Below are 12,526 nucleotides of genomic sequence, written 5' to 3' on the forward strand. Positions count from 1 at the left end.
TTTATGTCAAAAGTGAAATTTTAGGCATTCTCATTTCATAGAAAATGCGGGGAAACTATGGTAGAATTCTTATCATTAGGAAATGAATTTATGCATTTAAAAATTTACGTCAAAAGTGGAGTTTTGAGCATTATTCATTTGTTAGAAAAATAAAGAAGATTATGCATAAATTTTCTAGATTCATTCAATTTATGAGAATTATGGAAATGATTATGAATATAATTCATTTAGATAAAAATGTATTAGTAGGTGTGCATAAATATTTTATGCTAAAAGAGGGATTTCCATGATATTTTATTTTAGAAAAATAGAGAAAAGAATGTGAAAATATTCATAGGGGTGCATCGAGAAAACATAGATAAATTTTTAATCAAAAATAAGAATTATGTGTATAAGATAAGAACGTGAAAATATTCATAGGAATGCATCAAGAAAAAGTGGATAAATTTTTAATCAGAAAGAGGAATCATGAACATAATTAACTTTTGAAATTATGAAGTATATGTCTAGATTCTCGAGAAATAGAATCTTAAGTACACTCTGAACGGGAAAAGGATTTCCCAAAAAAAATACCAAAAACATGCTTAGTTGGATGAATGTAAATACTTGTGAGACTGAATTATTCCTAGATTCCTTGGGAAAGGAATCTGGAATTCTTGAAAGGAACAAGGATCTGAAAGAGAACGGAAATACAGACTTAATTAAATTGAGTCGAGAAAAAGTTACCTTTAACTGAGCCAAGTAATGGCCGAGACTTAGAAAGTTCTATCAGTATGAAATGTAGAGTAACTATACTTTTAACCTGGTTGATTTTGGAACAAAGATTCTGATAACTAGATCAAGGAAAGTTGATAATCAAACCTGATTCGCTCAAAGTGAAAAGAAAACCATCTTGTTTGTAGAAATTGAATTGATGAGGATTGATGTGCGGAATGATGTGAATGATGTGGAATGAGGTGGAGTGGTGTGGATTGATGTGGATTGATGTGTGGGATGATGTGAATAAATGTGGAAATGATGTGGGATGATGTGAATAAATGTGGGATGATGTGAATTAATGAGAGGAATGATGTAGAAGAATGTAGAATATGGGATGACTCACCCTGGCGGATCGTCAAGAGAGCATCCAAAGAGAAATAATGAGGAATGATGTGAAATCATATGGAATATGGGATGGCTCACCCTAGCGGATTATTAAGAGAGCATCCAAAGAGAGATGATATGAAAAGATAGAAATTTTGTTTGGAAACTGTATTTGTATGTGAAACCTGTTTTTTAAAGATTGTTTTACATCAAGAATTCTAGGAAAGCATTTTGAGTATCTTATGGAATGAGGTCGTGGGACCTAAGTGGAAAATGTTACAACAGGCTGACAGAGAGTCAAAGAAGAATGTCTCGCGTGGCAAGGTCGGCCAAGGTCTTGACCAATCTCGGTTCAGTTAAAATGGTGAGTTTCGGTACGATGGATGAGGGGCCAAGGAAGTGGCCTATGAGTGAAGCACCGCTAGGTCACTTGCAAAGGAGCCTAGAGAGTGCTGACCATATGGTGCTCGGGCTGCTCTGGGTCGCCCAAGATACCAACGCGTGCATCGAGGAAGAAAATGAGATGGAGTTGTTTTCTGAACACACGGGCATGGATTTGGGTCATTGGCCTTGCTTGTCTTCAACGAATGAGTTTATGTCTCTTTTTGATAAATGGATCTTGTTAGTTGATCTAGCTGATCTTCAACGGAGAGTCCATATGGAATTTATGGAAAAATCTTGATTATACTCCTGGGGTACTATGAGCTAGGAACTATTAAAAAGGCCCCTAAGTGAAGTACTAGGTGAGCCTAGAGGGACTGACCAGGTGGTGAGCGTTCTGGTTGCCGATGATGCCATAAGTACGCCAAGGAAGGAATGATTGGAATTCGGATTTATGGTTGGAAAGTGGAAAAGTTAGAAATTGCATCCTAGAACTGGAATGCTGAGGATTATGATGGAAACACAGGTTTTATTGCAATGTTGTTTTGGAAATAGTTGAATCTAAGAAAAGGTAATTTCATATTGGGTGCGTAAGTGGTGTGTCTATTTAATTTTTGCATGAATGCCGGCTAGGGGGCTTGGGAACTCTTTTCCCTGGTACCCGGGACAAAACATAACCAAATTTTTATAATGGATCCTATCAATACAGTGGTTGGGCGGTTGGCTAACCCATGGGATTGGATGGGGTTAGGCTGGATTGATGGATTCCTATAATAAAATTCAATTGTGTTCAAGTTACGATAGTTGAAGTAAGTCATAGGATAATCTTTGTTCTATAGAAAAGAATCAACGGTTGTGCCTCTTTTGATGGGGAAAAAAGCGTTGGTCTCTATGAACCAAGTGCAAGTTCCTCCTTTGATCCGGCCATGTGACCGCAGGTTCGATCGGAATACAAATTATAGTTAAGGCTCTTGACTACGTTAGAAGATTTTCCTAGAGGAATTGCCTATGCTTTCTGGACGAGGGAAGTTTTTTCTGGGTTTGATTTTGGAAGAACCGAGGGATTAGTCTCTTGTTCGGACATTCATGAGCAAGGCCCCAAGTGGGAAGCTCTGCCCTACGCGTGAGGTTGCTAGTTCCGCTCTGCTAGCTCTCCAGAGTTTGATGCACAGAGAGGGAAGGGATCTCACAATTAGAGAATAATTTCAAATATAACTACCTTCTCAGCAAGAACAATTCCTAGAGTTGAAGGTCCTACATTAGAAACTACGGCATTTGATTTAGGAGGTGTAAAGGGGCATGGGCTCGACTACATTGCTTTGTCTAGAGTAAGGGATCTTAGAAAAATTGTTCCTCTATTAAACCCTCTATAGAGTAAGAGATTTCAGCAAATCGCTCGTGTTGAATCCTCTAACAATGTAATGTAGAGTAAGATATCTCATGTTAAACCCTCTAACAATGGAATGTAGAGTAAGAGATCTCATCAAATTGTTCATGTTGAACCCTCTAACAGTTGTAATAAGTTTAACTACGGAACAAAATGGAATACAACTTTTCTACATGTCAAGAGTATCAATTCATAAATCACAATCTAACAAGATCTTTTAAAAAACATCATCAAGAAATATCTAACACAAGATACTGAACAGATTATTCTAGCATATTAATACTACATGAAACTAATATAAATATCGCAAACAAATCTAATTCAATTGGACTTAACATATATAAATGTATTCAAAAGTCATGGAACCTCACTCCTTTATAAAAATTTGATGTTGCATGAATATGAAATACAAGCAATTGAAGTAATAGAATTTACACAAACCACCACAAAAAGAGTAACAATCATAACCGTTTACAAACCACCAAATTCTAGCATCATCACATACATAAAAATCACAAGCAATTGAAAGAACAGAATTTACACAAACCACCACAAAAAGAGTAACAATTATAATTGCTTACAAACCACCAAATTCTAGCATCATCACATCCATAAAAATCACCACCACAAAAAGAGAAACAATCATAACTGCTTATAGACCACCAAATTCTAGCATCATCACATTCATAAAAATCATAGAACAAACTATACTTAAAGCACTTCCCAAAAAAACATAGTTCTTTTAAAAGATTCTAACATTGTGTACACCAATAATGAACAACACTTCAATATGTTGAAAAAACGAGCTTTAAAAAGAGGACTACATCTAAACTTGTAGCAAAACACAACAAATAGATCACCTCTGGACAAACTTTGATAGTATAATAGCACTTATAAGAACTATTCCAACCTAATGGAGTGATCATTTGTTTCTCTACTTAATAAATAATATCTACAAACAGAAAACACACATAGGTAGGACAACCATTTGCAAAGAGAATTTGTAAACTTATTTAATCTAATTGCAACAAACACAAGGCACCATATTTTTATGTAGTATATTCAAATCTTTCATTTGTGTAGTATATTTAGATCTTTCATTTGTGTAGTATAAATTATTTGGAGGCCAATAAATTCACCGAAGGTTTTTTTAAAGGTACTATGGGGCCACCCCCTCTCATCATGACCTAGATCGCACCCACCAATTACTAGCAAGTGCCCCCCTCTCATCATGACCTAGTCCACACCCACCAGTTTTTCCCCCCTCTTACCACCATCACATGTTTGTAGTATAGCCCCTTCTATAGTAACATCTTCGTTGCAAATTTTAGTCAAAGAAATCTCTAAGTGTTCCCATCTAAAGGGAACCTTCTAGTATTGGAGAGGAAGCTTGCCACACATCAACTTCACAAAGATGTCACATCAAGAAGTGGTTAGAAGTTACACGTGTGGGAGTTACATGAGAGTGACGATGTGGGGCAAGAAGCTATTATAGTAGTTGCAAGGTCACATGAATATGGCTATTTATGATAAAATTCATGGATCAAGCTCCCTAATCAACTCCCTAATTATATCTTACTCCTAATCTAATCCTAGACTAATAACAACACTAATCTAGACTAATAACAACACTAATCTAAGGTGGATAAAAATGAACAATACTCATGGTGAGTGTGTGCTAATTAAGTTTAGACTCAAGTTTAGTTAGGTTACAAGATGGAAACTTGTACTCATAGAAAGACTTAAGATGTTGCGCTTGTATTCCAATGCTTTAAATGTCCTCCTTTTATATGAGGAAAGTACAAAGCTATGATAGCTCATGTGGGATAAACTTGGCTAGGTGACTTGGCACTCTAGCATCACTCATTTCAACACCCCCCCTTGATGCTAGATTGGATACAATTTTTAGGCTTTCACTCTTCCTCTCTCTCCCCTTGTGCTAGGCTACTTTGGCCTTTATGCTACTTTGGCATTATAGCTACTTTGGCTATGAATTTCAGCTTAAGTGCATCATATGGCCTCAGAGGCTGATTATATCACACTTTTTGTAGAGACAAGAGGGGTTCTTTCTCTTAGAAGAATGTGTCTTCAGTTAGGGCAGTTTTGATCTCATGTAGTTTGCCTGCTTCTTTTTGTGATAGCAATCTTCTTCTAGGTGACCAATTTTTCCACAATAGTCACAAACAAGCTTTGGTTTATCTTTATTGCGACATTCATTCTTGGTATGACCAAGTTTTCCACAGTGATAGCATCTTAGAAGAAGTTGAGATGTTGATTAATTTGTCCTTTGAAATCTCCCACCCTTTGTATACAGTGCTTGCTCACTTGAATGTGATTTGAATGACTCTTTATTTTTGAATTTGGATTTTTGTTCAAGTAGACATGATTCTACATCTTGAAGTTTAGTGTTGTGCACATTTTTAAGTGTAGCAACAGTTGATTCATAGGGTTCTTTGTTCAACACTCTTTAGCAATACAGCAATAGATTCATCTTCCTCAATGACTTTCTTTAATGCACTAAGTTGTTGTTTGATACCTTTGAATTTATTGATGTGTTGTGCCATGGTCTCTGTCTCCTTCTTGTTGAGCTTGTAGAACTGCATGAGAAGGTTGATCTTTGAGCTCTTTGAGTCGGTGCCGAAAATCTTGTTAAGTTCCTGCCATGCTAACTTTGCATCCTTGATTCCAGCAATGTGACTAATCACATCATCGCCACGATTTTGAGCAATAAGGCCCAATGCTTTGTTGTTTTGAAGTGGCTCAACCTCCACTTATTTATCCTCAATAAGGTGCAAAGCCCCAAACGCATAAGCAAGTACATGGTCTTGCTTTCCCATGTGAAAAAACCATCACCATTAAATCTTGAGACGACTTCTACATGCTCCATGATGAGAAGGGGGTCTTACCTTGAGCCTTGATTTTAGTGCTCAGGCAGTGTCTAACCCTTTTACAAGTGATTTGCAACTAGAGATACACAATGCGGTGAAAAATCACTTAAGTTTGAGCAATGAAAATGATTGAGATGAATTTTGATGCAACAAAAGTTTCCCACAATGGAATAGCACTCTAATTTTTCAATTTTGCCTTTGGTTCAGCTCAATTTCTGGTAATACAATACTAATGATGGTAATTAGTTCTTAATCATGATGAGCAGTCTGATTTTTTAAGGCTTCAATTGAGCTTGTGGAAGCTACCATTGAAGGGTATTTTTAGCAAGGCTTACTTCCCTTGGCTAGGAGCAAAGATTTCACTATGCCAATGAGCTCAAAAAACATGAAAAAAAGATGCATTTAAGCATATTGGTGGCGACTAGTTTTTGGGCTCTCCCGCGTCGTACAATGCATCAATGCTCACAAGATTCAAGCTGTAGGATGCTTATACTATGCTCTAAGCTTGGCTAAGAGAATTTGCTTCAATTCAAAGCGTAGAGGCAGAATGGTACAAAAGACCAGGTTGCTGAAATGCGTCGATTTTTGGCCGGATTAGAATGAAATTGCTGAAACCCTAGCTGAGGGTTGAGCAACACTCTCCTAAGAGAGGACTTGGCTAATAATTGAGAGATTTAGGAGAACAAGCTTGAGCAAATTTGGACCACAAGTAGAAGAAGAAGATAAGGATGTGATTAGTGACTAATGAGATGATTTGTGAAGAGATTAGACTAATGTGGGGTTAGGGAAGATCGATGCTAAGCTATAGAGAACTTAAACCAAGCTCTAATACCATGATAAAATTCATGGATCAAGCTCCCTAATCAACTATCTAATTAGACCCTAATCCTAATCTAATCTTACAATAATGACAACACTAATCTAAGGTGGATAAAAATGAACAATACTCATGGTCCTATGAGTGTGTGCTAATTAAGTTTAGACTCAAGTTCAGTTAGGTTACAAGATGGAAACTTGTACTCATAGAAAGACTTAAGATATTGTACTTGTATTCCAATGCTTCAAATGTCCTCCTTTTATATGAGGAAAGTACAACAAAGCTATGATAGCTCATGTGGGATAAACTTGGCTAGGTGACTTGGCACTCTAGCATCACTCATTTCAACAATTTAAAGCCCCTTTGTATGTGCTTTTGCTCTAGAAATCTCTAGGTGTTACCATCCGAAGAGAACCTTTTAGTATTGAAGAGAAATCTTGCCATGCATCAACTTCACAAAGATGTCACATCAAGAAGTGTTTAGGACTTACACATGTGGGAGTTACATGAGAGTGAAGATGTGGGGTACTAAGAAGCTATTATGAAAGTTGCAAGGTCACATGAATATGGCTATTTAAAGCTCCTTTATATGGAATGGGAAGGGGGGAAAAGGAATGGATTGAATACAATTCTTTTGCTCTTGCCCATATATGTGCATTTTACAATGAGGTTCCCTTATTCGGTGTTCAATTTAGCTCTTTTTTAGCACCTTGATTATGGGCAGCCATAGATATAGAGAAGATCAACAGCTCATGCAATAGGGAGGCATCTACCTCTTATCCGCATAGGACAAGGGAAAGCATGGGCAAGCCATAGACATAGAGAAGATCAACAGCTCATGCAATAGGGAGGCATCTACCTCTTATCCGCAAAGGACAAGGGAAAGCATGGGCAAGCCTAATGAAGTCTCAGAAGATCACCCAAAGAACCAAAGATGTAGAACCAAGAAGATAGGGAAAAGGGGAGGATGAGCAAAGTGATAGTCTAGGAGGGCTCATGTGAAGACACAACATATAGTGTTTCATCATCTTCCTCTGAAAAGGATATCATTTACGGCTGGTCCATAAGCAGGTCCATAAGCAAGAAGAAGTGATCATAGACCCGAAAAACCTGCCAAAAAGGCTAGAAAAGTACCCAAACCATATAGAGGAGAACAGTAGGCTATAAATTATTTGGGGGCCAATAAATTCACCTAAGGTTTGTATTAAAGGTATGGTGGGGCCACCCCCTCTCATCATGACCTAGCCCACACCCACCATTTTCTAGCAAGTGCCCCCTCTCATCTCATGACCTAGTCCACACCCACCAGTTTTCCCCCCCTCTTATCATCACATGTTTGTAGTATTGCCCCTTCTATAGTCACATCTTCGTTGCAAATTTTAGTCAAAGAAAGCTCTAGGTGTTCCCATTTGAAGGGAACCTTCTAGTATTGGAGAGAAAGCTTGCCACACATCAACTTCACAAAGATGTCACATCAAGAAGTGGTTCGGAGTTACAGGTGTGGGAGTTACATGAGAGTGGAGATGTGGGGCAAGAAACTATTATAGTAGTTGCAAGGTCACATGAATATGGCTATTTAAAGCCCCTTTGTATGTGCTTTTTCTTTAGAAAGCTCTAGGTGCCCCCATCCGAAGAGAACCTTTTAGTATTGAAGAGAAAGCTTGCCATGCATCAACTTCACAAAGATGTCACATCAAGAAGTGTTTAGGACTTACACATGTGGGAGTTACATGAGAGTGGAGATGTGGGGTAATAAGAAGCTATTATGAAAGTTGCAAGGTCACATGAATATCACTATTTAAAGCTCCTTTATATGGAATGAGAAGGGGAAAAAAGGAATGGAATGAATACAATGCTTTTGCTCTTGCCCATATATGTGCATTTTACAATGAGGTTCCCTTATTCGGTGTTCAATTTAGATCTTTTTTAGCACCTTGATTATGGGCAGCCCCATAGACATAGAGAGGATCAACAGCTCATGCAATAGGGAGGCATCTACCTCTTATCCGCAAAGGACAAGGGAAAGCATGGGCAAGCCTAATGAAGTCTCAGAAGATCACCCAAAGAACCAAAGATGTAGAACCAAGAAGATAGGGAAAAGGGGAGGATGAGCAAAGTGATAGTCTAGGAGGGCTCAGGTGAAGACACAACATCTAGTGTTTCATCATTTTCCTCTGAAGAGGATATCATTTACGACTAGTCCATAAGCAAGAAGAAGTGATCATAAACCCAAAAAACTTGCCAAAAAGGCTAGAAAAGTACCCAAACCATATAGAGGAGAATAGTAGGCTAGAAGCTCCTCAAGAGTCAGTCAGAGCCTGCCGCCCTAAGAGCAGGCTAGAAGCTCCTTAAGAGTCAGTTAGAGCCTACCCTAAGAGCAGGCTAGAACCTCCTCAAGGGTTGGTCTGCCCTAAGAGTAGGCTAGAAGCACCTCAAGAGTTGGTCAAAGCCTGCCCTAAGAGTAGATTAACGAAGGGGAGAGCCCCCCCATAGAGGCAACAAATGGTGGTAACTCACCCTCTTCGATAGGCACTAACTTTATGTTACTCAAAAGGAGACCAGGAAAAGAACCCGATCTCTGCATAATCAAAGAAGAACTTGAGAGAGAGAGAGAGAACCCTATTGCTCAAGATCCTCACATACCTCGAATTGAGAAGGAGAGAAAGAGAGAGACACGGCTAGGGAAGAGAGTGCTCTCCTGTATATGTGTGTGTGTGTGTGTGTGTGTGTGTGTGTGTGTGTGTGTGATAGAGAGAGACACGGCTAGGGAAGAGAGAGTGCTCTCTCGTATATATATGTGTGTGTGTGTGTGTGTGATATATATATATATATATATATATATATATATATATATAGAGAGAGAGAGAGAGAGAGAGAGAGAGAGAGAGAGAAGCATGAATTGTCACGTGCATGAGTACCAAAGTATAGAATGATTCAATAAATTTTTTTCCCCAAAAAATAGCATCAATTAAACCTTAATGAAGTGCCGCATGCATGAATTCCAAAGTAGAACGATTTAATATTTTTTAATCAATAAAACCTTAATAATTCCATAAAACAATCCATGCTCTCTCTCTCTCTCTCTCTCTCTCTCTCTCTCTCTCTCTCTCTCTCTCTCTCTCTCTCTCTCTCTCTCTCATATATATATATATATATATATATATGAGAGAGAGAGAGAGAGAGAGAGAGAGAGAGAGAGAGAGAGAGAAGCATGAAGTGTCACGTGCATGAATACCAAAGTGTCATGTGCATGAATACCATAGTGATTTAGAAGAACAGTGTGGCCATCCAACGCAATCACCAAAGTGCTTGAAGTAGTCTCGAAGCGTCGGAAGGTCGTCCGGTAGAAAACATATTAAGAATCGAGAGTGAATTTAAGCTTCGAGAAGGCGTAAAATAACCAAATTTGAAAATCCTGCAACTTTGAATTGTTGTAATTTTCTAAGCCGAACCAGAATAAGAAACTAAAAATATTTCTAATTTGAAGCCGGGCCAAATTCGAACAAATTCGGGTTGATTTTGATAAAGTTTTGGCTTGAAGAAGCTTTGCGTATGAATCTCCTCTTATCTTTTTAGACCTTTTTGAATAAAGCAAATATGTAATTTTTCTCCACCCTTGATTTCTATAGAGCTTCCTCCACCGTGCAAATTGAAATGCCTAGATCTTCCACGAAACCTCTCAGACAGGGTAGAGAATTTGTGCAAGAGAACATGCCGGACGCATCTGATGGAACAGATGTTTGATCCGATTGCTGAATTGAGAGCTGAAGTTTTCCCAAGCAATCATATATGTGCCACGCGGGCGCTGGCTTGACGGGCGGGGGTTAGCAGCCGGCATGTAGAAGCTTTTAGTTAAAGCTAAACTTAAGCTTGTTTAAGCTTTGTCTTAAGCTTTGCTTGAGCTTAATATTATAATTTGTGCTAAGCTTTGAATAAAGCTTTTATCCCTTGGATACTTCCTTGATGTGACCTTGAAGAAGAGACCACAACCAGGCCTTCAATTCCCTTCAATTTTCTGAATTTTTCTTCTTTCTCAGAAACCAGAAAGTTGCACATACCTTCTCTCTTTGTTTTGCAAGCCTTCCTCCCTTTGATTTTTCTTAATATTTTTCACCTTCTCTCCCCCCTTTGCTCTGATACCAGTGAAACCACTAGGATCATGTGAAGACACACCGTCCAACCAAATACCAACTGGTTCATCACTTCAATCAAATTACCATAACCGGACTCATTGGGTGCAATCTATCCCCCCTCAAGAAGTGTCGGCCTCCTTCCATTCTTGAGTATTTATGTTTTATTAATCAAAAATAGCCCAGAGGCCAAAAATAGATGCATGCTTATGCATGGGCTTGCACTTTACAAAAATGGGGGTTGCTTTTAACACAAGCTTAGGTAAAGGATAATTACAAAATGAACCCCAAGGGCTAATTCACATGCAAATAAATAATTCCACGTCTAATATAACAAAAGTGGGCGGCTCAATAAGTCCATGCCCGAATACATCAAATATCCTCCGTCCAGAATCTACCTGGATCACCATCAAAGCTCCTTGCTGGAGCGAACAGGTGGGCAGATGCCATCAATTTGTTAACGTTTAGATTAAGGCTTATCATTCAAAGGAAAATGTCTCCTTCTTCTGCACCTTGCTCCACCAACATTTGCATGTAGAGCTTGAGCCTGCGAGCTACCTAACCCTAGCGCTCACAGATTGTTTTCTCTGCTACAAGTGTGGCTGAGCCGAGGTTCCCTTCCTCCGACAGTTCTATCGCCTTCACCACTCCAGACGCTGGTTCTTCTTCTCTCTTTGCTGCTCCTCAACCCCCTTTGCATCACTGGGATTTGTCCATGCCTGCCTCAATTTTGGGCCTCCCTCCCTAGCAGGCAAGCGAATCTGAGCAGATGGATGACCTAACATATGAGCAGATGAACTCTGAGAGCTTCGACGCCGAAGCGATGGCAGGATCTTTTACATCGTTTCCTTCTAGCCATGGCGAAGGGGTCGTTGTTGGCCGCACTGTTGACATCAAGCCATTCACCGAGGGTTGGCTCAGGGCCACGGCAGCTACCTCGAGGAGGTTTACGTTCTTGAGAAAGAGGAGGACCAGGAAGGGCCTTTCTCCCCCACTGAAGAAGACATGGAGCCTCTTGTTGGAATTCTGCATGTGAGGAGCTCGTTGCAGCAGAGGAGATCGCTCAAAGAAGCGTCTCACCGGCCTTAGACGTTGCGGATGCAATTGAGCTTTTCCTAATACGAAAGCTTAAGGTGAGCTTTACAGCTGAGCGACTGTAGGGAATTTTATCATTAGCTGGGGCAGAAGGTTATCGTATCTGTTTGAAAAAAGGCAAACAAATCTACTCTCTCCAAACTCACGTGGGACGACACCGAAGTTGACGTATGTGTTTGCATGCAACACAGAGGAGCTGATGGGAGACGAAACGTACCTGTAAATACGTAGCTCGAGGTGACCCGGCAGCGTGGAACAGCAGGCGAGGTGATGCGAGATGTGGACGTGGACTGGAGCGGGTGAACCTGGAGGTGGAGCGGGCATGATCACGCTTTTGGCTAGAGCGCGGATTTTCAAAAACAAACCACCTCCGTTTTTTGTGCAGCGGACGCAGATTCAACGCAGCAAACGCAGATGGTGCCACGTCAACCCCGACCTCCTTCTCCTTTATCTTGTAATAGATATATAGAGATAGAGATATAGAGATGAGAAGCATGAAGTGCCATGTGCAAGGAATGCCAAATTCAATAAAAAAAATTCCCAAAAAAACAGCATCAATAAAATCCTAATAATAATTCCATAAACCAATCCACGCAAATTAATTGAGAAACACATATTTAATGGGCGCATTCAAAAGGTAGACTGTAGACCTACACCTAGCCATGATTGACTTGAGAAAGGTAGCAATTGCACATTGTGGCGTCCTTATTAACCGACCATGTGACTCTGAGCGTACCTAGGCCGA

The sequence above is a fragment of the Cibotium barometz genome, chromosome 7 (assembly GCF_041138505.1).
Source record: "Cibotium barometz isolate CiBa-2024 chromosome 7, ASM4113850v1, whole genome shotgun sequence".
In the NCBI taxonomy this organism is placed as follows: domain Eukaryota; kingdom Viridiplantae; phylum Streptophyta; class Polypodiopsida; order Cyatheales; family Cibotiaceae; genus Cibotium; species Cibotium barometz.